Source organism: Micrasema longulum, unplaced genomic scaffold, assembly GCF_059751315.1.
Source record: "Micrasema longulum isolate JH-2025_06_02 unplaced genomic scaffold, ASM5975131v1 h1tg000020l, whole genome shotgun sequence".
NCBI classification, from domain to species: domain Eukaryota; kingdom Metazoa; phylum Arthropoda; class Insecta; order Trichoptera; family Brachycentridae; genus Micrasema; species Micrasema longulum.
Window position 1 is genome coordinate 1,053,707 of NW_028277228.1, and position 25,134 is coordinate 1,078,840.

The following is a 25,134-nucleotide window of genomic DNA, read 5'->3' on the forward strand; positions in this document are numbered from 1 at the left end:
TATTCAAAAAATTACACTTTACCATAAAAAGAAAAGAGAGGATGGAAAGGAATGAAGAAGGATAAATGATTAATTTAAATATTTAGATAGTGACATTTCAATCTTGACTTAAATGTAAATAAAGAAAACATTAGTGGGTAGATTATTCCACAATCGAGCGGCTACAACTGTGAAAGAGGAAGCAAGAAAATTAAAGCTATGACAGGGTATTAAAGGGTTCTCTCGTTACTAGAACGAAGAGATAGTCCGTGTTGTGAAAGAGGTTGGATGAGCTCTTTCAGACAAACAGGCGAAATGGGATTATTAAAAATAGTGTGAAGAAGTGATAGAATGTGAATGTTTCTTCTATGCCTGATACTGAGCCAGTGTAGTTGCGTGCGATACTCGGTTATGTGGTCAAATTTGCGAAGATCAAAGATATAACGAATACAAATATTCAAAAAAGTTCAGCTTCTATAAAGCTCTTTAGATAGATAAATTACTGAAAGTTTTTACCTTACCTTACCACCTCATTCACAATTTCGTAGTCAGTACGGCCGTGAATAAAGTTTTGTTAGTTAACAGCGTTGCTGCACAATTATAGGTTTCATCGGGACGTCGGGATGGAGAGCGCAATAACGGTGACAGTCCCGATATATCGGCACGAATGGCAACCCTAAACATGTACAATACGATCTTTTTCCACACCAATGGGTTTTCATTGGAACCCGACCTTATATGGAACTGAATAATTATCTAGTTAAATTTATTTCAACAGAGAGGGAAAACATTTTTGAGAAGGGAATATGGAAGTCTAGGCATTTACTGGGCTTATGACCTGTCATTGGCTGGTTTAAGAGGCCACTTTACACACTGTGTAACTGCCCATGTTTGAACATCCACATTTCCTCAACTCTTCCATCTGTTGACTTTTGTGAAGTAAAAGAGTTGAAACAAAATAAAGGTGTGTTTTTTGTACATATTACAAATTATACTAATATATGCTTCGATTTATTTATTTATTTATTTCAAACTACATTTGTATACATAATCACCAACATAATTTGAATTTTAAATTGAAATTTATGCTGTGCCCATGTTAAGCCATAATAATTAACAGAAACAAAATATAAAGTCAATGAGGAACTTCAGCCCTACGAAAAATTGGATACGAAAAAATGTTTTCTAGAGCGCTGTAAAAATTAGAGCATTAAATTGTACGGTAAAATTTCTTAAAAATGTTCGAAAAAAAATATTTAAATAAAAACGCACTACTTTGAATGACGTCACTGGTTCATATGAACCATCCAATGATATGAGAGCTTTGAAGGATATCCGGTTTGGTCACCGTAAACGAACCATCGGAAAAACTGTCATAGAACAACCTCTGACGTCACACGCGGAGTTATTTCAGAAACACAAAACTTTAAAAAATCATAGCGATGATAATACGATTTGTAAAAATAAAAAAATTAAAAAAAGACACTGAATTTCCCCACTAAAGTAATTAATAATAACATGTGATACAATGTAAAAAATTTCAAAGAAACCATCCGAATAAAAGAAATAACATGAAATACTTTTTTAAATTTATTTATTTATTATTTACATACTAACATTACATTTTAGTTATTTTAAAACATTTTTATAATTATTATTTTTTTACTTTGATAATAATATCGACTTATGATATAATATTAAAAATAACAATTACATTAAAAAAAGAACAATCCAAATAAAAGAAATAACATGAAAAATGTATAAAACTCACAGAATATCAATCATCCCTATGAAGTAACAAATATAAATCAGTATACAAAATTATATCATTTTAATAAATAGAAAATAAAGCATAAAAAATAATTGTTATAATAATTTTAATATGGTATATAAAGTACAAATGATAAACTAAAAAGTTTGATTACTTATACATAAGTATCATTTAACTTTTTACAACAGCGGTTAAGATTGTTTCAGGACAAGAAAATAGAAGTCTAGGCATTTACAGGACTTATGACCTGTCATTGGCTGTTTTTTAAAATTATTTTTAAATGCTTGTTTCTGTTTTATTTGGGTGCCTTGTAATGAGGAAGATCAGTGGTTATTTAGTTTTTTCAATTTGTTGATAGACTATTAAATCAACCCAATTTTTTTTTGTGTCATGTAATCATCGCTATGATTTTTTAAAGTTTTCATCATAAAACTCTATAACACATACATAATTCATTTTCCGCAAATAATGATGCATAGGACCCTGCATTGGTACACCAATCGCAGCGTATCTTGATCATTTTTGTCACACGAAGGTAAGATGATCAGTCTTACGCTTCAAGTACCAGTCTAAGGACTATGAAATATTCTAGTGTGAAAACACACTTTTAAATAAATATTGCATATCAACCATTTCGGGAATCGAACCTGAGACCTCTTGCATGGAAGGCAAACGCGCTGACCATTACACCACGAGGCTGCCTCTATAACACCTTTGCCAAAAACAAAAGGCTGACTCTTTTTTGGCAAGTTCAACCTGATTTGTTATTATTTTTTTCTTTTTTGTGTGTTTTGATATTCAATAAAGGGTTTATAAAAACGATTGAAAAAATCATTAGTTGATTCAGAAGAACTTGTGGCGCAATACAAAGTAGTTTTTTTTAAATTATGTTTTCATAAATTTTCGAGATACTTCGCGGTACAATTAAATGCTTTAATTTTTTCCGCGTTTAGGAAATAATTTTTATATCCAATTGCTCGTAGCACTATACTTCCTCATTTCAATTCTTGAGCTTCGACTTAATATCGTTTTGCATAATATTGTTATCACATTGCAAAGAAGTTCTAAACTTAACCAATGTAGAACTAGTTTTGAAGCAAGAGATATTATGGAAGCCATTAAGTTGGAGATATAATATTTGCATATATAGAATAGAGATACACTTTAGAGTAATGTTCCAATAGAGTCGCCTATTACCTTTAATTACCTGGTCTACATGTTTTAATTAGCAATACACAGGGATTATTGAGGCTCTGAGATTTTTTAAATTTTAAATACTAATTTTTATTTTGATTCTTCACACATCTTGTGGGAAGGTCGGACATAATGATTGTCCACATTTTGGAGAGATTCTCATCTTTACTGGTTGAGCGACACTGGTGAATAGCGTATATTTTGTGAGGGATTTGATCTGCATTTATTTGTTCGGTTTGCTTTTTGCATTGTCTCACAACAATGCACAGAGCGTAGCTGTCAACCAATAAAGTCACAATTTAATTTTTCTGTAAAATTAAATATCAATTTTTTTGTAAATCTTTGAAATATGTTAATACTTGAGTGTTGACATTTTTTTATTTAAAAAGAAAAATTTGAGATTTTTCACACTCCTCACAAAAGGACGTTACAATTATATTATCTTTCGCCTTTGGCTCTAGCCGACCGAGTTTCTCCAGGGTATGCTTGACTACAACAGTTTAGAGACTCGAAGTAATGTGTATTTGACTACACATTTTTATCGATTGTTGCGCGGTATGATCGATAATTCTGAGATTATGATGAGCATTGGTTGGTATGTTCCTGATAATTACCTATGACAGCGTCAGCATAGATTGTTTCCTATGCCTATGGTTATGCCTGTTGGAAGGGCTACCGCTATGCTGAACAACAACGCTCTGTTGCATGTATCCGAAGGGGTTTTCTGGAGGAGGATTCTCCTCCTACTTTGACACGAGTCTCTTTCGTGTATTTTTTTTTTTTTTTATAATATGTACGTATTGAATATATGTTTGTAATGTATATGTTATATTTTAAATAAATGAATTGAAATGAATTAAATGAATATACGGAGAAAAAACATTATATGATTATTGACCACGAAGTTAGCTACAGATCGCAGCAATACAACGGGCCGTGGGTTGCGTTGAGAAGTACAAGCGCTAACCGAAACCGCCCATTACACATTTGTTGTTAATCTAAAAACCAAACCAAAGTATTTATTATTATTCGTTACATGCAGGCAGCCTTTGCTGATGCGCCTATATCTCGTGTACTGCTTTTTGTCCAAGTTCTTCTTCCTTCAAAAAAGCATCCAAACGGTTGTTCAACTGGTTGACCCAAACGGAATGGATAACCAGACTTGGCAATTCATTCCAGTCTGAAACTACCCTACTGAAAAGGAAGTTTTTCATGGGTTTGAGGTTGAATTAGGGACGATGGAGCTTCCAGTTATGACCCCGTAACTTTGTGTTGAGATTTAATTTATACATCTCATGCCGGGGGCAGTCTTAGTAGTTATTGAGTATCTTATAAGTTTCTATCAAGTTCCTCTCTTCCGTCATTCTTTCAATGATTTAAGTCCTCAAGCTTTTAATCTACTTTGTTAAGACATCCTTTTGAGTAATTTGGGGATTTTAAAAAATATATATATTAAATGAAAATAAAAAATCTCATTAAATTTATTTTATTGTGCATTTTATTAAATATATATTTTAATGAACCAGTAAGGTTCAACCTTAGAGTATATACATCTTAGAGTACGTACTATTCCAAAGTTTGTAATAATTTTTGAAAAGGGGGCGTAGTCGTATCTTTAGTAAAGACGTTTTTCGTTTCCAGATGTTAACAAAACAGGATTGTCACAAATTTACAAATTTAGGCAAATTTTTACGGAGATTAGTAGGAAGTAGGGAGCACAATAAAAACTGTTTATTTTAATTTAGTAACAATTTTATTCAAAAAATTTAAATAAATAAACGTAAGAATTAATAAACATTATAAATGACATTGTTGGGTACATAAATTAGTTTAATAAACAAATATGCAATTATAATAAAAAAGTTAAAATGTAATAAAGTAAATTTATTGACAATGTTAGATTATGTCCAAATGCTTGCAGACTGGCTGGGATAAAGGTTTCAGCTCTTTTACTTCACAAAAGTCAACAGATGGAAGAGTTGAGGAAATGTGGATGTTCAAACATGGGCAGAATGGTGAATGTTACACAGTGCCAGCCAATGACAGGTCATAAGCCCTGTAAATGCCCAGACTTCCATATTCCCTTCTCAAAAAAAATTTCCCTCTCTGTTGAAATAAATTTAAATTTATTGAGTTTGAAAATTAACCACTTTGTTTAAATGTTGTCTTACTCTGACGGCAGGTTGTAACTTACATCTTTAAAAACTGGTTAAATGGGGTTTCCAATTCCAAAATATTTTCCGAATTCATTGTTTGATTTGAGAACTGACAACAGTAATCTCTATTACATTTTATATTAAAACTTGTATCTTTGGATAGAGTGAAGATGCCACTTCTGATTTGGCGAATTGGGGAAATCACGCCGTTTCTCCAAAGAGGTAGGCAGAGAGGATAGAACGCCATATCACTCAAATTGTCTTCAAATGTAGACCTCGCGTCCTCTGCATTCGTACATCTTATCATGCACGTACACCGATTTTTTGGACTTTATGGTATATAAATATGAAATAAATAATAAATAAACCCATAGCGAGTTTTTTGAAAACATGGGGGGTACGGCACCATTTATAACACGTACCAAATATTTATTTTTGTCCTAATTAATGGAGAGAAAGTGGTTGGAACACACCCTATTGTTATTTCCAGGGGACTATTGTTCCGCCCTGTCGCATGGACCCATTTATTCTGCCTCGTTTAATCTATCGGGAATCCAGAAAAAAAACCTTAATTTACCATATATATTTTGCTAACAAATTCTATGATAAAATAAATAAGATGCTTAAATACAAGAACAAGAACACTTAAGATGCTTAAATAATAATAATTTTTCTGAATTCGCAAATCATCTGATAGAAAATAATCATAACTTCAATAAAGACACTGGATTAAAAGTACTTCATGTTGAAAATAAAATAATAAAATTAGACAACTTCGAAATCTTAGAAATTAAAAAAGGGATTCATAATAAGAAAACAATCATTAATAACCAAATAAATAATATTTCTTTTAGTCCTCTCCTGGCTTACTTCGAAAATAATGATATCAGATTACCACCCGCGTAAGAAAAAAAAACACTTTATTTATTGGGTCCACGTGTAGTATTTATTGAACATGATAGAAATAAAATAAAAAGGAATCAATTCATTAGTTACGTAAACCTTGACAAAGAAGCTTGTTTGCTTTAAAACCGGTCGGTGAAAAATAAAAATTAGTGGTTAAAAACAAAGTTGTTTTATTTATCAACAATATTTTGAGTTTGTCCAAATTTTTGTAGACAAGGACTGGATTCAACTTCCTGGGGAGCTGTTTATATTAACATATAACAACAGAGATGAAGAACATTTAAGAGAAGGTAATATAGAAGTCTAGGCATCTACAGAGCTTATGACCTGTCAATGGCTGGTTTAAGTGGCCACTTTACACACTGTGTAACATTCACCATTCTGCCCATATTTGAACATCTATATTCCTTCAATTCTTTCATCTGTTGACGTTTGTGAAGTTAAAGAGCTGAAACCTTTATTTATGTGGGTGAGATTCATCTAATTGAACAGACTGAGATTCATCTAATTTGACAGGTCATAAGCCCTGTAGATGCCTAGACTTCTATATTACCTTCTCTTAAATATTCTTCATCTCTGTTGTAAAATGTTAATATAAACAGCTCCCCAGGGAGTTGAATCCAGTCCTTGTCTACAAAAATTTGGACAAACTCAAAATATTGTTGATAAATTACCTGGTCCATGAAGAAGTATAGAAATTGAAAAAATAATATTTTCAGGCCTTGCCTAGTATGTAGGTGAAATAATTCAATTAGATGAATCTCACCCGCATAAATAAAGGTTTCAGCTCTTTAACTTCACAAACGTCAACAGATGAAAGAATTGAAGGAATATAGATGTTCAAATATGGGCAGAATGGTGAATGTTACACAGTGTGTAAAGTGGCCACTTAAACCAGCCATTGACAGGTCGTAAGCCCTGTAGATGCCTAGACTTCTATATTACCTTCTCTTAAATATTCTTCATCTCTGTTGTAATATGTTAATTGTTTTATTTATATTATTTTTATTAGGATTCATAAGCTTTATGCATCTCACAATAATTCATCTGAGACTTAAGTGACATTAACGACTTTCATTATTAAAGTTCATGCACCTATGTGGTTCAACAATACCATCAAACGTTTATGGTGCGCTGCATTTGTATAAGTCAATCGCTTTATCTCGTTGTGTGTCCGATAAAATGAAACGAGTAATTATTATGACCCAGTTATTAAAAAAAACTGACATCGTTTCCTAAGAATGTTTTTTATTAGTGCCAGCTGACGAGATAAGTCACGTAAGAAAAAACGTTTTTCAGGAGAATTCCGAGAACCTGCAAAATAAAACGGACTGCAATTGCAACAAGTATCCAAATATTCTACTTATCAGAATGTGATATTTATGCAACAGATAATGTTGATTTGATTAAGTGAGATAATCTGACAGAGCCTCGAATGACTGAACAATTTACATGTAAGATGATTTCAGAAGCAATCGGAGACACATTATTTATTCAGGAGCCCATTTACCTTCCACCAAGGGGTTTTCCTGTCACAGTCAAGCCATACGAATTGTAAAAATAGGGAAAAAAGCATCATTTTTTGTCTGCAGAAACCAAAAAAGAAACAGGTTTATAAAAAAAGGCAAAAATCAAAAAAAATAATGCCAGTCACTAGCAATAACCGTCAACTGTAACAATATTTTGAGTTTGTCCAAATTTTTGTAGACAAGGACTGGATTCAACTCCCTGGGGAGCTGTTTATATTAACATATTACAACAGAGATAAAGAACATTTTAGAGAAGGTAATATAGATGTCTAGGCATCTACAGGGCTTGTGAGAGGCATAATAAGGGCTCCATATTGTAGAATTATACTCCAAAATGCTCCTCACCAAGGAGGCGTATACAGTTTTTAAAGTGTTTATATTTGAAAGTCCTTAGTTTTGCGCAAAATAAACCCAAGCGTCTTCAAAGATCTACTACTAATATCATTAATGTGACTGATAAAAGACAATTTCTGGTCAAAAATCACACCCACATCCCGCATCTCAGTAACTGAATCCAATGCGGTGTTACCGATTGAGTAGTCAAATTAAATACGATTTTTTATCCTGAAAAATCTCATGATATGGCATTTTTTTATATGCAATTGAAGGTTGTAAATAGAACACCATACAGATAACTTATCTAAATTATTTTGCAATATAGCACAATCATCAACATTGTTAATAGTCCTAAAATCTTCATGTCATCTGCAAACAATAATACTTCGACTCCTTCAAATATGTCAACTATATCATTTAGGTTAAACAACATCTTTTCTGCATAGGGCCGTTTTGAATTTCCAAAAAATAAAGAAATTGAACCACCTTACTGTCTATACCAGTTTACGATGAATTCAAAGCTATAATATGTCTAAATTATAAATTATGAATAAATTTTAAGGATTCTAGTCGAAAGAGTTCAGTTATATATATATATATATATATTTTTATTAATATATTTCATAAAAAGTACACGTTTTTGTAAAATTCTAAACATTTCTACTTTTACACATCTAATAAATGTTATCACTGTAACTCTCCAAATAAGACTAACTCTTGTGCTTGGAGAGTGACTTACACTGTTTTAGTTGTTTATTTATAAGAGTTTACAACAGCAAAACATCACGCCGTTTCTCCGTAAGGACAGGCAGAGACGATAGAACGCCACATCACTCTATCTTTGCATACAGATCTCGCTTCCTCTACATTTATATATCTTCTCATACACGCGTGCCGATTATTCCGACTTTTAACATGTCCATCTTCAAATATTTGTTGGATTTGGTCATGCCATGTCTTTCTCGGTCTACCTCTATTTCTGCATCCATCAACATTCGCATTGTAAATATTATTAGCCGTTCTTTCGCTGTCCATTCGTTATACATGTCCAAACCAGCGCAGAGCTCCTTTCTTGACTTTGTCGATAATGCTTGTCTCAGCCTTACATAAGGTACGGATCTTAGAAGAGTTTATATAATTTCAAATACGAGTACATGAGAAAGAAAAATAAAAACATAGGAAAAATAAAGAAAAAACATAAAACAATAATACATTCATACTAATTAAAATTTAATGTTGTTTTTACACGTGTTCCAAAAATTTCTTTAGATTAACTTTAAAATGTTAATTTAATTTAATTGTTTAGTTTGTTTAAAGAGTTCTTTAGTTGCTGTTAGATAAGGGAGGTCATATATAAGTATATAGTATATTGTTAAGTGTCCTCGGCACGGGTAACCTTAGTGAAGTCACATTATTTTTATTATTAATATTTGTTTATTATGTAAAAAAAAAAATATAGTAACTTTACTATTTAATTTTGCTGTTTTTGTGGTCCATTTATGCCATTTTAATTTCCTGTTCCCCATAGCAGTTGTACATATATAGCATATTTTAGTTTTTACAAAGGCTTCATTCATTATATTCATTATGTTTTTTTTATTTGAATAAAGACTCGTCAATGTTGCTGCTTTACTAATTTAATTATTGGTATGAATTTATTGTCCACGTCAATTGTCCGTCCATTTTTAGGACTAAGTATTCAACGTGTTTAATTTCAATTAGTCGTTAATCGTTAATTATTATTTAAACCTATCCAATGAATCCGTAGGTATTTTAATACTCTAATTAGATAAAAATTATTGTTTATATCTATTTTTTTCATACTCCTTAAACTCTTAAGGCTGTAGTCAGGTGAAACGCACGCAAAATGAGAAAATCATACGATTTTGTCATTTTAAAACGAAAGTTTTTTTTTTAAATCGCGCAGTAATAAAAAACATAAATTAGATAAAAAAATATTTTTTTTAATGTATTTTCATAATAAATAAACTTTGAAAATTTATGTAACTAAAATATAATTACTTTTAGACCGGAAAATTACGCCATTTCAAATTTAAACTAAACTTAGGTATCTGGGTTCTCATATAAAAACTAAGTATCGAACTAAAATTTGTTGAAATTATTTGAAGATAATAAATTGAACATGAAAGTGGCCGAAGCGAATTTTTTTTGTTTTTGTTTTTGATAAGAAATACAAGCATTTTAAAGCACATACATGTTTGTGACATTTTTATTTATTTCGTCGTCAAATTATGCCTTTAGTAATACTTAAAAAAATATATATTTATTGAAATATTTTAGTTGAAACCTTTTTTCCGGTAAGGTCAGGGGTGTGAAGGTAATAAAAACGTAAATAAGATATTTTTAGAACTTAAATATTATAACCAGAATTATCTTCTTTAAAAAAATATATAATTCTTACAATACAATGAGAACCAGATATCTAAGTTTAGTCTAAATTTGCAATGGCGAAATCTGCCGGTCTAAAAGTAATTATATTTTAGTTACATAAAGCGTTTTAGTATATTTTTAAAAGAAATACCTTAAAAATTATCGTTTTTATCTAATTTATATTTTTTTATTACTCCGCGATTTGAAAAAAACATTCATTTTAAAATTACAAAATTGTGTGATTTTCTCATTTTGCGTGCGTTTTACCAGACTACAGCCTTAATGACTTCATATATATCGTAATAACACTATATACGTAAATAGTTAAGTGTAAATTTATATTAAGGCAAATTTAGTCGTGATTTGATTACTGTTTCAAGTCAGTAAATTTCCTTAGGGGGAAAGTAGATATTCTCTAATTTCCTTTGAAGGGTAAAACTTACGGCACATTACCTCGCCAAAAGCATTCCTGTCTTCCCTAGTCGCGAGAATCTACGCTAGAAATTGTATTGTACGAGTATATTGTGTTGTGAATGTAATTGGTGCTGTTTTAGGTTTATGTTTTTTCGTAAAAATATCCTTGTATTATACTTACATAACATAGTGTGCACAACAATAAATATAAAGAAAGAAATAAAAATACAATAAATTAACTGTAGCTAACAACGTTGTTGATTTTGTTAAATTTATTTATCTTTATTTGAAAATTTATTTATAAACCCTCACGAAATAACATAACGTTCATTTTACAAAAATAATATTTAATTTTTTTTTCATACTTTGTTGTTGAAAATAATGTTTTTTATATCTTTTGAAAAGTTTGTCTGAGTCTTTTGTTTAGTTTTGTCTGGTAGCTAATTGTATACTTTCAGTCCATGGTTTATCAGTCTCGACTGTCCTTGTCTCGATTTAGAAGGTTATATATGATATTTTTCTGATACTCTCATATTGTGTCTATGTTTACTAGAATTTTTTTCAAATTTTAGTTCTTCGTCTACAATTACATCAGTGGCTAATTCATGAATACATTTTTAGTATTCAGGTGTAAAGAGTTCAGTTATATTTAATTGCTTAGTTTGTTTAGAGAGTTCTTTATTTGCTGTTATATTGGGGAGGTCGTACACTAATTTTAATATTTTATTTTGCTGTCTTTGTAGTCTGATTTCCTGTTTCCCATAGTAGTTGCATATTTGGTATGGTACTTTTATGTAGGCACCTAGTTGGTGGCCTAATTTTGTGATGTACAAAGTTATGTGGGTGCACAGAATGAGAGCAAGTAAAACAGGGTACTTACGTTTTACACAAAGATTTATTCACGAAACTAAACTACTGAAGCTAACACATTGAAAGAAGGATTCTAATAACTATATTAGGCAAAATAAAATGACGTTGGTAAATCTAAATTGGCGGTAATTTTGTGCCTCGAAGACGCGTGCGGTGAGGTCGGAATCCGGTAGTATTCTCGAAGCCGGTTTGGCCCGTTCGTACGCTCTACGTCGGCGTTCGGCAATGTTCGGCTCGTGCCGTCGTTGTCGACCCGCCACACAGCCCCCTTCCAAGTTTTGAAATCTGTTTTTCAAAACTGACGCTGTATCACCCTCCTGCCGCTACGCGTTGTGTATGCCGGTTGTTCTGTTGGTGTTTCCTTGTTGTGTGTTTGAATCTATTGTTATTGTTGTTGTGACTATGCTGTTTGTTGATTGTGTGAAATAAACTCTCTACCTTATGGGTTAGAGCTTGTACGGACTGTTCTAAACTACAAATGTTATTTTTATTGTTGGTACCTACTACCGCTACATTATCCTGTGTGTACACCTGTATTAGGCGATCTGCTATCGTCGCTTGCCTATCCCAGTCATCTTCGCTTATGGCTAAATGCGCTTGGATCGTCTTGGGCAGTTGTTGTATCCACAAGTATTGCAACGTCGTTTCGTCTATTTGTAAACCTATTGCTAGCGTCCGCATCTCTCTAAGTAGGCTGGATGGGTTTCGATCCCCAAGCTGTAAGGAAGAAAACAGTTTTTCTCTCCTTCTGTCCTGTGGACAGCCCATGCGTTGGATTATAGCTTCCTTCAGCCTCGTATATTTTGCTCGGTTCGGTTCCATGAGTAAAATATCTGAAACTTGTTCTATGTGCGCTTGTTCAAGTTTTGACACTAAGTGACTATAACGTGCGTCTTCTGAAACTATGTTTGCCAACTCGAATTGTGCTTCTATCTGTTTAAACCAAAGTTCGATGTTGTTCACCCATAGCTGTGGTAGTTTAACGCTAATCCTATCCGTGTGGAACATGTTGTTTGCTGTGTTGATATTTGTCAAGTCAGTGTTGTCCTTGTTAGCCATTGTTTACAGTTTAAAAATATTCGTTTTTAAAAAAAAAAATTCAGAAAAATGTATGTAATAATGATTACAGTATAAGTTAAAATATTGAAATAAAAGTATTCAATAATGAGTGTAGTTGTATTAAAAAGTTAAGTTTAAATTATTAGATTTAAATTTAAATTTAAATTTAAATTTCAAACAAAAATATTTATTTTTTAAATGTCAGAGTCACTATTTGTTATGTATGTACTGTGCAAGTTATAGAAAAGAAAATTAAAAACAGAAAATTTAAATAATTATTTTACCATACGGCGGAACACATTTTCCAACTATTAGGTATTTGTATTCTCCAAGCCTGAGTGGTCCCCTCAATATTAATATTCCTTTTGATTGTCCGTTGTACAATATATCAAGTTTAAAAATGTTTATGGTAAAACTTCAAATCTGTAACACATAATAACATGCATAGCCTAGGTTAAAAATATAAACATATATAGTACAGTCACACGATATAATGTATATAGAAAAAAAGTATGGATACTAATGTCCACGTACTAAGTTAAACATTCGTCGGCTTAGCCGCCCGAATATCTGTTTGTTTGATAGTTTCAAGTTGTTTACAAAAATAAAATTTTACAAATTGCAAGTATTGTGAACGACTGCGCCAGCTGAAAAATATTTCTGATAGATTTCGCTGGTAAAAAAAAACTTACTCCCGCAGTGCGTTCACAAGGAGAAAACTTTCGGATGCCTACGTCACGCTTGTCTCGCCATATAATATTTGTCAAAAATAATTATGTACCGGATTTTTGAAAAAAAAAAAAAAAAAAAACAAAATTTAAGAACTATAAATAACAATTATTTTCCGGTACCCTGTAAGTACCTCTACTCAATCTGGCACCCTATGTAAATGTTCGTGTGAATTGTTTGTGTGTTCGACTCAAGAAAAATAAAAAAAAATAAAATTTATATGTGTTGTAGGAATGTATTACTCGGCGTGCGATTTTTGGTGAGCGAGTCGCTCGAACGTATTATATTATGTTTGTTTATAATAATTTTAGTTAAATTATGAATCACCTGTTTGAATTAATCCCGGCCGAGTAATATTGTTAAGAAATTAATCACAGTTTAATCAATTCACTAGTTACATTAATTACATTTACATTAGTTACATTTACATTGAAGATTGTTACCGACAGAAAAATTCACTCGATTCGCTCGGTCTTTGAAAAATCTAATTCTATTATATATTATAATTATTATAATATAATTCTATTATACTAAATTAATTAACCTTACAATAAGTTAACCTTGAAATAGATTAACCTTGATTAATTACAAATAAATTAAAAGTGCAATCAAATTAAAAATGAAATTTTAAATTTTTCATGTACCGACCGAAAAAAAGTAATTGTTGTACAATTTTGTCAAGCGAAGATATTTCTGTCTGAAATTTTGCGCAATTTTTATGGAATTTGAATGGGGTCACCGTGATTGATTGTTTAATGTTGTGTTTTCGTGTTCAAACGTCGGGGTATACCACTTTAGTGGTGTTGTTACCACCTTTATGTAGGCACCTAGTTGGTGGCCTAATTTTGTGATGTACAAAGTTATGTGGGTGCACAGAATGAGAGCAAGTAAAACAGGGTACTTACGTTTTACACAAAGATTTATTCACGAAACTAAACTACTGAAGCTAACACATTGAAAGAAGGATTCTAATAACTATATTAGGCAAAATAAAATGACGTTGGTAAATCTAAATTGGCGGTAATTTTGTGCCTCGAAGACGCGTGCGGTGAGGTCGGAATCCGGTAGTATTCTCGAAGCCGGTTTGGCCCGTTCGTACGCTCTACGTCGGCGTTCGGCAATGTTCGGCTCGTGCCGTCGTTGTCGACCCGCCACACATACAACATATTTTATATAGGCTTCATACATTTAAAAAAAAACTGTTTTTGGAACAAAGTCTTTGATTTAAAAAAAAAAAGACTCAATAATGTCGCCACTTTTATAATTATATTATTGATTTGAATTTTCCGTGTCTATTGTTAATCTTAAGTATATAACATGTTCAATTTCAGTTAGTCGTTCATCATTTATGTGAGCATCTCTTTTAAGACACTTTTTTCTAGGTTCAAAATGGAAAATATTGCATTTTTTTACATGAAGTGTAAGTAAGTTTGTGTTTGTCCATTTAGTCAAGATAGTTAGGTCTTCGTTTACGTCATTTGTTTGATTTATTTCGAAAAGTCCAATGTCATCGGTATACATAATAATTTTTCATTTAAAATTGGACAGTGATAAGTCAGATATTAGTTGTAGGCTATGTTATCAGAACGACAAGAGAGTTTGAGTCTGTTGATGCATTAAAAATATTATTCATGACCCTAGTAAGAATTCAGTTAGAATATGGGTCCTCAGTTTGGTCTCCTCATCGTGTTACCCATGTAAACAGTTTAAAGAAGATCCAGCACAAGTTTTAAGAATCATGAATTTCAAATTAAACATTTCAATTGAAGAGCTTAACTATAAATGTTTAATGAAGGAGTTAAAATTCATATGTATTAGTAGTAGAAGGGAAATTTCAGATTAAATGATGCTTTTCAAGTTATTAAATAATGTTCTTGGCAGTCACGAACTATTAAATTGTGTAAATTTTTATGTTAGACACCATGGGACGTGACAAAATACTACTTTTTCTGTTGATTTGCATAGTTCAAACTATGCTAAATATTCACACATTCCACGGCTCGACATGTTAGCAAACAAGCATGGAAACTTAGATTTATTTCATTTATCTTTATACAAATTAAAATCATTCGTTTTTATTTTTTATTTTTTCTTCAATACAGGTATAATCCATTCCATGTTTGACACCCCTGCACTTTTATCACTAATTAGTTTTAATGTACCGAAAAGGACAACTCGGCAAACCTACCAATACTGTGGCAACAATACTTCGACATCATATGGTAAAAATGCAGTCATCAATAGACTTCACTCTCTAGGCAATAAGTACCAGGACATTGGTGACTCATTTCACATGAAATTTATTACATATAGAACGGCTCTTCTTCTTTATTTTATTGGTAATAGTTCTAGGTAACTATTTGTTACTTTTGTTAAAAAAATGTTTTAAACTTCTTTATTAGTGTTTTTTTTTATTTTTTCGTTTCTTTTCTTAATTAATTTATAAGTAAAAAATATTTCTCTTTATCATTTTTTTTACATCATTATATATTTTTATACATAAACATATACTATTTACCTAAATATTAGTTTTCAATAATAATACATATATATTTATATATATTTTTAATGTTATTCAAAATTTACTTCTTAGTTATTTTTTTAACTGGTTCAAAGTATCTGTAATACCAAATTATCTTTTTTTATCGATAATTCTATAACTGGTAATATTTTATTCTTTTATATAGTTTATATTTCTTAGACTTTCTAAATTAATAATATTGTTTTAAATGCTCTGTATTACTTATAATTATGTTTACATGTATGTATATTTAATTGTATTTGTAACTAATATGTAAAAGGCACTAAGTGCCGTTTATTTCAATAAAATAAAATAAAAATAATTTATACGCTTATTGAAAGTCAATATATAAATAAATAGATAAATAAACAAAAAAACACAAAAAGATAGTCAGTTTTCAATAAATAAAAATAAAAATAAAAATAAAAAAAATAATCAAATAAACTAAAACAAATAAAATAATACTATTAGTTCTATATACTGCTATCTTCCATGTACTCATTAAGTCCATAATAGGCCCTTTTTGAAGTACGCTTTTTATGAACATTTTGAACTTAATATCCGTCATAATTAGGACACTGTCGGGTATTCTATTGTAGAAGCGTACGCAGTGCCCTACAAACGATGTGCTTACCTAACTTAGCTTCAATTTCGGGATTACCAATTTGCCTTTATTTCTAGTATTATGATTATGATTGTCGCTATTTTTTTGAAATAGAGATATATTTTTACGCACATACATAATATTATCATAAATAAACTGACTGTAAACAGTCATAATTTTTATTTCTTTAAAAATATTTCTTAAAGAATCGTGAAAATTTAAGTTGCTGCCCTCTTTTGCAAAACAAAAACTACAGAAATACGCACACTAAAACGCCATAAGATATAATAGTGTGAAAGAAGCTAAAATAGACTATTCTCGCTGTAGCTACATCCGTTATTAGTCTGATCTTCCTGGCGGCGTATGCTGCTGCGCTAAGTCTTGCCGCTAAAGCTTTTATATGAGGAGCCCACTGTAGGGTAGAATCTATCGTCAGACCTAGGAAAACTGTGCTTTTAACAAAATCTAGCCTGTTGTTATCTAGAATTATATGTATGTCAACATTTCTTACATTAGATAAAGCAAATTTAATACAAAGTTTATATTTGAAGCACTACATAAACATGATAGAAATAAAATAAAAAGGAATCAACTCATTAGTTACGTAAACCTTGACAAAGAAGCTTGTTTGCTTTGAAACCGGTCGGTGAAAAATAAAAAATTAGTGGTTTAAAACAAAGTTGTTTTATTTATTTTATCAAATTTAATACATTTAGTTTTTTTTGCATTTTATACTAAATTATTTCCATGTAACCATTTTTGAATTCTCAAAAGAGTATCATTTACTTCTATAAAACCATTAGCTATTATATTTATTTTAAATATTGGAAACGTATCATCTGCAAATAGAACTATGTTTGATAAATTACTTTTTGATCACTTCTTTTCTAAATTATAAATACGTACTAAGTGTTATAACTGTTTTGCTGTTTATACTATGATACGTTGTTTCTGTTACTTCAATACTTTTTATATTTAAACTCATTATTTATTGTTAATTTGCTGCATACCTAAGCTACAATTTCTCGTTAAAATTTCCGGAAGAATTGAAGGAATAAAGATGTTCAAATATAGGCACAATGGTGAATGTTACACAGTGTGTAAAGTGGCCACTTAAACCAGCCATTGACAGGTCATAAGCCCTGTAGATGCCTGGACTTCTATATTACCTTCTCTTAAATGTTCTTCATCTCTGTTGTAATATGTTAATAATAAAGTGGTTTATACAAATTTATAAACAAATAAGTGTAAATAAATAACGATTAAACAGTTTTTGTCCGTATACGCGACTCTATTAGCCGGTGACTAAAGTATTACCACACATCCACCAGAGATATCGCATTTTGACAGCATTCAGCCTACTTTCATCCTTGTTTTTCCACATTCATACTTAGCTTCCGTACATACGGGTCAGCACCAGGACTCCACTGTGAACGGCTATTTTCGCCTCCTGCGTTAAACATAAATTTATTTGCAAAGGTGGATTTTTTTGCAGTTACACCAATTACATTACGACCAATTCCATTGGTGAATTACGGCACAGAACACCTAGGCCTGAGATAAATCACTTTTTTTTGTGTTCTCACCGCGAATTCAACCTGGAACCTTCCGTGCATGGGTCAAGTGTCTTAACCGATACACCACGGAGGCAGCTGGTTTCAGTGTGGCATTCACCCTGTTCCCGGCACTCATTCTCCTTTTAATATCTTTCTCAGAATGGAGATCCTTAGTAAGCATGCTTCCCAGATACACATTAAAGTTTTATTTATTCGCAATAATGCGGCCGAGGTTCTTAGTTTGCGTCCCTTAACAACGATTAAAGATGTGCAGGTATTTGTATAAAATGCTATTAATCAAGATATCTTTATTATGCGTCTGTGGATTACCATTTTGAATTCCTTGACCATATTCGAAGTAAATAGTTTTAATGTCCATAACTGGACAAATTTGAAACGTATTTTTATGTATTAAGGCCAGCTGCATCATGCAAAGTCGAGTTATTATAAAAAAAATAACTCTTGCAATTTCCTCATGGCCAAAAATGCGCTGCTTTATCGTTGCAAGCAATTCATTTTATCCATTTTGACGAAAACGCAACAATTATTTCACTTTAAACGTTATTTGACATATTTTTTTATGGTGTGAAGTATATTTTTGTCAGTACCAATACTTTGTGTTGTCTTTAAAGAAGCTAGATAAATAGTAAAAAGTTTTGTGCTAGCATTGAGGTAGCTGTAATTTTTTTATTTTTTCTACCGCCAGTTTCACTTCCTTTCTTTTCAATTGTACACAAAAACATACACACGCAGAAATATACAGACCATTTACACCACACTAGAACTATCACAAATAAATCCTTAACTGTCCCCAAACTAAGAACCACATCAGCCCAGCGCTACCACTACTGTAGTGGAATAAAACTATATAACCAACTTCCGACATCAATTAGAGTTATAAAACCACTACAGAGGTTTTTAAGAGCTGTGGCGATGTGGCTCTTGAATAAGGCACAATGCCCTTAAAACACATTTTTTTATTTATGTAATTTTTTTATTTATGTATAATTTTTTAATGCAGATATGTGTTTATGATTATGTACTTGTGGGAAGTATAGTGAGCGGCGATAGCGGGGTGGTCCTCGGTCATTTGGGTGAATATAAAAATATTTATGCGAGCAACCGTGGATCGCCTTTCTATCGCTTAGTGCTGAGCTGCCTGCTGGTGCAATACCCTACCGTTACCACACCATAATGTTACTACTTGCATCTATCTTGGTACGGGTTTACCTACATAGATAGATGCAACAAAAAAAAATGGAAATATATAAACAACATTGTAATCTTAGAGGTTATAAATAAATGTTTTTTAATGTAAGAACGCATTGTATTAATATTATTTTTAAAATGTAAATGTAATTTCTTTTCTTAATTTTTCTTCTGGCCATTTCAATAATAAGAAAACATTTGTTCATCCGCATCCCTTAAAAATTTAATAAACATAACACTATAATGTTTTGAGTATGTCCAAATGCTTACAAACTCGAAACATTGTTAAATTAACTACCTGGTAAAAGAAAAAGTATACAAAATGGGAAAATGGTTTTCAGGCGTTGCCTAGCAGGTAAATTGATTCAACCGGATAAATCTCACCCACATGATAAACGTTTCAGCTATTTTACTTCACAAAAGTCAACAGATGGAAGAGTTGAGGAAATGTGTATGTTCAAACATAGGCAGAATGGTGGATGTTACACAGTGTGTAAAGTGGTCACTAAATTTTCATGTTTAAAATATATATTTAAGAACCAAAATTGATTTACAAGTAATTCAAATAGATCAAGTCAAAGAAGGAATCGTGTGTTAGAAATACCATATTGTAAAACGAGGCTTGCACAGAGACATGCATATTTTATAGGCCCAAAATTTTTTGATTATTTTTTTACTGATAATATACATTGATTCCAAACTTAAAATTTTTTCCTTCTTTTAAAAAACACGCACTATCCTGGATTCAAACTAAAGATATGAACTCTTTTTTTCTATGAAATATTTTGTTGCCCTAATAATAAGGAATATTTTTAGGTTTTTTTGAATATTTTTTTGTTTCCTTTTTTAATTGCTGTAAAAAAGAATACCATATAATCTTTCAGAGAATATTTTTTTTTCTCTTTCTTATGTTACACAAAAGTATTTATTATTTATTATAAGAGCAAAAATTCATTAACATTTTCTGGTTTACCCACGAACAAGCTATTTTTACTATTAATATGTATTCCATTGCTATGTAATTATGCTTTGTTGTTTTAATACTCTGTTTTACCTCTTATATATATTGTATAAAAACAAAAACAACAATAAAAAAATAAAATTAAAAACGAGCAAATGACAGGTCATAAGCCCTGTAAATGCCCAAACTACCATATTCCCTTATAAAAATATTTTCCCTCTCTGTTGCAACAAATTTAATAAAACATGATACTATTTAAGTGGGCGAGTTCATTTGTGAATAACCACAATACACGCATTGCGATGCTAACTTTGTTGTATTTTACGAATCATTATCAGTAGACTCTTGCATGTTTTCTGCTATGTGCTTCCAGTATACAGTTTAAATTAAATTTCCACAGATTTATTTTTAATTTGGACATCAATCATCGTTTTTTTTTAAATTCCTACGTTTTAATGTACCTAAGTGCCAGTTTCTCGTCACGAAAAACCCTCATTTCATATTTAGCATAAACCATTGTTCTGTTGTTATAATTAGTTTGATTGATTGCATTATTTTGTACTTAAAATCTCAGACGCGAAAAAGGTTTAATGTGTTATGTCATCTCAAACTTTGTTCATTAATTATTTATTGACAGAGATCATTTAGAAAAAAATATTTTAATAATATAATTTGAGAACGCAATACTTATATCATCACAGAATAAAATTATTTTATTTATTTTACGCATACATTTATACACACGTTTTTTTTTAATTTCATAAAAGGAACATGTTTTTTTTTTTAATTCTATACATATCTACTTTTACACATTTAGTAAATGTTATCACTGGAACTCTCCAAAAAAGAGACTAAGTATTTTTCTTGGAGAGTTACTTACACTGTTGTAATTGTTTATTGTTTATTACAAGAGTTTATATAATTTTAAATACGAGTAAATCAGAAAAAAATAAAACTTAGGATATATAAAGAAAAAACAAAAATACATTCATACTAATTAAATTTTAATGAGGTTTTTACACGTGTTCAAAAAATTTCTTTGGATTTACTTTAAATTTATTTATTGATATATTATTTTTAATAGTTTTTAGTTCATTGAGAAGATTATTATAATTTTTTACACCTTTGAAGACAAAGCTATTTTAACAATGACTTGTGTGGAATTTGTGAATTTTAATATTATGTTGGTATCTGAGTGGCTTATTCGTCTCAAATTCTTTTATTTTATTTTTTTTATAATTTTTTAAAATAGAATTCATTTTATAAAGAGTGTCTACTGATGAACCTTAAATATTTTAAATAGACTTGAATCAGTTTGAGTGCTGAAATACGGCGGTGGCGTGGAGTTTATTGGCAAAATAGCAAGAACATGTAATGAGGTAGTTTTAAGGGTGGTTTTTTTATTTGTTTATTTGTATTATTTTTTCCATACATTTTCGAGAAACTGCACCTCATTATTAAATGCTTTAATTTTTACCACGCGTAAGAAAACATTTTTTATATTTTATGTAAAAAATTTCGTGGCACTGAACGTCTTCGTTCCCTTGCAATACAAAAACATTATTAAATAAAAATAAGTGCTAATAATTTTAAAATGTTAACTAACAAAATTCAATAATTTAAAATTGCAAGAAAATATTCTTGGCAACTTCACTAGGTACAAAATTTCCTGTTCTGAAGCTTAAGAGTATCTAATCTTAATGCTTTATAGGACACCTAAAACAAAGTGGTACGTATACAGTGTCCCATAATCCAAGGTATTCTTTTTAAGGGATGTTAGGCCAACCCATGATTATTTTTGCGTTTTATTTAGTTTAAAATAAACACTTTTCACTTAAATAAACCAAAGCAATTTTTAACATCGGAATTCCTAATAAATAAAATAATTATACAAGCAGCTTATTTTGCATTGGAAAAGCAATATCTTCTTTTCTAAAGTAAAACATAATAAATGTTAAACCATTTTAAAAACAACATAGATTGAACAATTTTTCAAAATTACTTGTGAGGTTAGCGTCGTGTAATTTTTTTTCAGGTTGAAGGGTCAAAGTAATCTAAGGATTTATTTTAAATTCATTGACTGGGCATTAATATTTTTTTTTCCGTCAAAGCAATCCAGTATTTGTAATATTTTGGAATGTAATCAACAGAAGAGTTATTCAGGATTGCGAAACATACATTAGAATCCTAAAATATGAACATTTGAAGAAGTGGCACTCGAGAAACTGATATAAGGCGTAGATGTTCAGAAAATTCATAAAAGTGGAAAAATCTAGAAAACTAAAGCACTTTTACTGTGTCATATTTGCATTTTTTGGTGAGTCATGAGCTGACCTAACACTCCTTTGAATAAATACCTTGGATTATGGGACACCTGTAAAAATATACCATTAAAATTAAAGTATTTATTTTATAATATTTCTAATTAATAATAAGTCTTATGTCGGTCTTCTACTCAGCTTTTTCAAACGCAAATTAAAAAATAACAGATTTTCGTATATATTTGCAAGACATATACAATACAAAATATGTGTTATATAAACAGTTAAAGGTATCTAGTACAATAATTTATTCAATTTTATTATTTTTACATTAATTTATTTCGAATACAAACAGATGTACAGGTTAAATGACTATAAATAGAAACTACAAAAAATGTATAAAAAAAATAGTAGGGGCAGGCCATCCAATAATACGAATTCACATAATTATACAAGAATAAAGCGACGACGGTTTCAACTATATAAATAATAAATATACTATTTATTAAAATAAAATAAATGTGGAAAAGAGAGTAGGAAGAAAGATAAGAAAATTGATGAGGAGTTGTGAAGGATAGATAAAGGAAAGTAGGAGTGGAAAATTGTATTTGATTAAATGATAAACAGAAAAAAAAGAGACAAAAACGTCTATTCTGTTATTCTGAATCATGCCTTAATAGGCTGAACTAATGTTCTCTTCTGTACTTTTTGAATGGAATGTTAAATACATCAAGACTATAAGTTTCACATATGCGAGGGATGGTAGAATTATTTGCAATTTAGTAAGGCAGGATCTGATCGAAGATATCTCTTCGAAGAGATATTGACAAATAAATCAACAAATATGCATAGTCAACCGTGTTTTTAAAAAAAATATATACCGGCTTATGGTATATTCATAATATCTGTTAAGAACTAAATTTACATTTTTTCATACTTGCAACACTAAAATTTCGTTTCTACCTACATCCTTCCTTTTTCAAATTGTTGTTGTCCTACCATCCTGTGAGCAAGTCACATTGTAAAAAGTGGTTTATACATCTTTATTATATCCTGCATCTGCATACTTCTGACAAAGTGAAACTAGTGTTTTACATAAACAGCCTAAAATATACATCCCAAAACATCTACACGATACCAAAAGTAAAAATGAAGTGCTTCAAAAAATAAACAAGCGGACGAACTTAAAAGTGAGTAAACATTTTATATTCAGTCCACATAGTTCGAATTCCTGCTGTTATCAGTAAACAATGCCTGAAACGTATTGAGCTGACCAAACGAATATCTTTATTTAATTCTTCCTTATAAATAGTTCAACTTGCCGGTTCTACTTAAAACAAAGACTTTGAACAATATTTTGAATTTGTCCAAATTTTTGAAGACAAGGACTGGATTCAACTCCTTGGGGAGCTGTCAACATTAACATATTACAACAGACATGAACATTTTAGAGAAGGTTATATAGAAGTCTAGGCATCTACAGGGCTTATGATCTGTCACTGCCTGATTAAAGTGGTCACTTTACACACTGTGTAACATTCACCACTCCGGCCATATTTGAACATCTATATTCCTTCAAATTTTTCATCTGTTGATGTTACTCAGTGTGTAAAGTGGCCATTTAAACCAGCCAGTGACAGGTCATTAGCCCTGTAGGTGCCTAGACTTCTATATTACCTTCTCTAAAATGTTCTTCAACTCTGTTGTAATATGGTAAAGACTTTGAAGTTTTTTTAAAGAAAATTGTTCGCTCTGGGTGATTTATTTTTCAGCCTACATTTCCTCGCTCTGGGATTTAAGGTTATGATTGACATTGTACACGTTTTTCTTGAGGAGATTACCAAAAGTTTTTATGCTGGTATTATAAAGGCTTACAGCAGCTCTCATAGGGTGTCATAAAAATGACGAAATAAATGAAATAATTTTGAACGATTAACTACGAAATTTGAAAGATGTTTCTTCATTATGTCACATGAAACGTTTGAAATAAAAGTCAATAGATGTCGCCCAGGAGAAATCGTCAAATAGTGTGAAAGGGCGCCTTTTTTGACTAGATACACCTACACAACTTGTGAATATTGTGGAGATGTGGAAATCACAAACGTTTTATGTATCTTAAAATCATAGCTTTAATTATGGTTAAGGTCTGAAATTTTTCGATTACTCCTCTCGTGACGCCACTAGTTGAGGAGAGTTTTTCTGAAATCTAAAATGTGAACCCTATACCTATAAAAGCACTTAAAATAATCTGAATCTGAAGAAACATCTCCCTTCTCTTCCTTAATCTCTCCTCCTTTCCACTTTATTCCATTTTCTCATTGAGTAATAGTATTGACTAAGGGTAATTTATATACAAATGCAGTTATTTGTATTTTTGTATTTCTTTACCCTTTTTTTCTTTTCTTTTGAATATATTTTGTAACTTGTATTGTATAAATATTTATACAAATCCTTTTATTTTATTGGTCGGTTGGTATTAAGAAATTGCCATTCGGCAATGAACCCGCCAATGTACAATTAACATTATGTACAAAAGTTACATACATAATTTTGAAAAATAAATAAATTAACAGCTGTTGACTAGAACTTGTGACGTTTTAGAGAAGTTCATTTTTATTGAAACGTATTTTTATAATTTTTTTGTTACATTTTCGTAAAACTCCGCCGAACAATTGAATGCCTTGGTTT